Genomic DNA, 2,384 nt, shown 5'->3' with positions numbered 1-2,384 from the left:
GTGTGTGGACTATGGGGCACAGATTGACTGGTACTACCTATGGTTCTTTAATAGGACTGCACAGCGTGTAAATGCTTGTATGTTCCACCTATATTGACATGGTAACGCCGTAGTCAGAATAGGTGGTCTAAAAAGAATCGATTTAGCAGAAAGTTGAGCCTGCCATTTTAAAAAAATTACCCTGGCATATGGTATCATCAGACTTTTTTACTTGTGGCAGTTCCATGTAGTGCTGTGCCATGGCACCTGGACTACACGAACACAACAGTCAAGGGTGGACCCGCAAAGCAAGGGCACTGAACCCATTCTTTGCAACAGAGCACATTGTCAGGTATGTAAACTGTAGTCTGCAGTCATTCTTCTCTAAAACTTAAGTGCCTATTAGAAACGAAAGGGAGTATGCCCATATTCCAATGTTTGAGAAAGTCTAATGTTATCTCTTGAACCACTATAGTGCCGTAAAGCTCTACCCATCTTCTAGTCTCCGTAGTGTGCAAGTGCAAATTCTTTATATAATAATGAAGGTTCCTGCCAAATGAAACATTGTCCTTGTGTATAATGATTTCAGTTCTACTGTGCGTAATGCTTTTTTGTTGTTTATACAATGCGCATCCTATCTGTATCTTGTCCTCTGAAATTAAGTAATGCTTACAAGGAGCTTTAACTTTACTTTCATCTCTGTGTTTTTGTGATTTTTGTTTTGTACATCTCAAGCGAGTGTCAGATCTTGGGGTTGGCAAAGCGTGTGGTGGTTTGTGAAGCATTTATGTCACTGCCTTTTCACCTATTGTAGGTGCTTGTACCCGTCTGTATAGTCATATTTTCTTATCTAAAATAACGCTGACTGCGACCTACTATGATGGATTGTGGTAACTGATTCCCAATGCGTGCTTTGTGGCCCAGCAACATGTTTTCTTCGTATCCGACTGCAATCGACAGAGTCCTTTTAAATTGACTTTTAGTTTTGAACGTGCACACTACAGCCCAGCCAATGTGATGATGGAATTTCTTTATTTTTGGAACTTGCACAATGCATAAGACTGGAGGAGTATGCAAAGTTCTGTAAGGAATGGAAAGGCGTTTATGTACAGGAATGCACTGTTATATTAGTGAAATTATGCTAACTGTTCTAGCCAAGTGCAATCCTAAAATTTTCCTTTTGAGCTTCTTCGACGGGCATGTATATTATGTATGTGCGACTCAAAAATCCAGTAACAGTTCAGTAGCCAACGGAATGTGTAGATATGCATTCTTGAGGACAAAGTCCTGAAAAGCATATCAACATGACAGTTTATCCTTCATGCAGGTACACTGAAAGCAAAGGCGCTCTAAAACATCGAGGTGCTGGCCTACGGCTCTTTACATCAGGCCACCTACAGAAGTTGATGTTCTCAACCGAAGATACAGCAGAGACCATTGTGAAGGCACAAGTGCTAGCATCTATGACAACACGGACAGCATACAGCGTTGGGGTGAAGTTGCTAAAGTGCGATGGAGAAGTTGTCAGTGGCAACTGCTCATGTGTTGCTGGGAAAGGTGGAGTGTGTAAACACGTTTGCTGTGTTCTGTACGGGCTGATGCACATTGCACAGCACGATCTCACTGAGGTACCAGATGCCGTGGCATGCACCAAGGCGAGCGGCAGTGGTACAATCCACGGGATCCAAAGAAAGTCGCTGAACAATTTGAACAGATTGTTTTCTCTAAAGACACCACTGAAAGGATTAGCGAGGCACCAAGGCATCACAAAAAACGAGCAGCGTACTCGTCACTGAGAAGTGAAGACCAAAAACTGTCCACAGTGAGCCTCATAAACTTGCATGGCAAGCTGAAAGATTCAAAGCTGGATTGCTTCGCGGATGTGCTTGAAGCAAATGACTTCTTGCCAGCAAAACAAAGAAAAGTTGAGAGCCCAGATCCCGAAGATGTGTCTCGACTGCCTGTAAGGTGGCTGGAGCGAGCAAAGCAGGGGAATGCTTTGCTGCCATATACAGAGGAAGAAGTTGCAGCCGTAGAGGCGGCCACACGACCTCAAAGTGCTTGCCTTCTTTGGCATAGATATAGGGAGGGTGTCATCACCGCGTCGATAGCACATAGAGTACACACTTGGGTTAGGACATGCCAAACCAAAATGGGGCCACATGATGCCCGACCTCTCACTGCGGCAGTGATGGGAGCAAAAAAAGGCAGGGCAACATTTGCCATGAAGAGGGGTCTATTGTGTGAGCCCGAAGCCAGACAAGCGTTTCGAGACCAAAATGACAGCCACGTGGAACTGCAAGTAATTGAGACTGGCCTCTTCCTCTCTCGTCATCACACTTTTCTAGGCGCAAGCCCAGATGGTCTTGTAAAGTGCAAATGTTGTCCGCCGCGGCTACTTGAAA

The 2,384-nt window shown here is 44.5% G+C and overlaps 1 pseudogene; it reads left to right on the top strand.

Annotated features, from left to right (window-relative positions):
- The first annotated feature begins 1,283 nt into the window (after window positions 1-1,283).
- Window positions 1,284-2,383, top strand: LOC125945700 (uncharacterized; annotated as a pseudogene).
- Window position 2,384: the final 1 nt, after the last annotated feature.

The sequence above is a fragment of the Dermacentor silvarum genome, chromosome 5 (genome assembly GCF_013339745.2).
Source record: "Dermacentor silvarum isolate Dsil-2018 chromosome 5, BIME_Dsil_1.4, whole genome shotgun sequence".
Taxonomy (NCBI): Eukaryota; Metazoa; Arthropoda; class Arachnida; order Ixodida; family Ixodidae; genus Dermacentor; species Dermacentor silvarum.
Note: the sequence above shows the minus strand (reverse complement) of the source record. Positions and strands in the feature narration are given on the sequence as shown.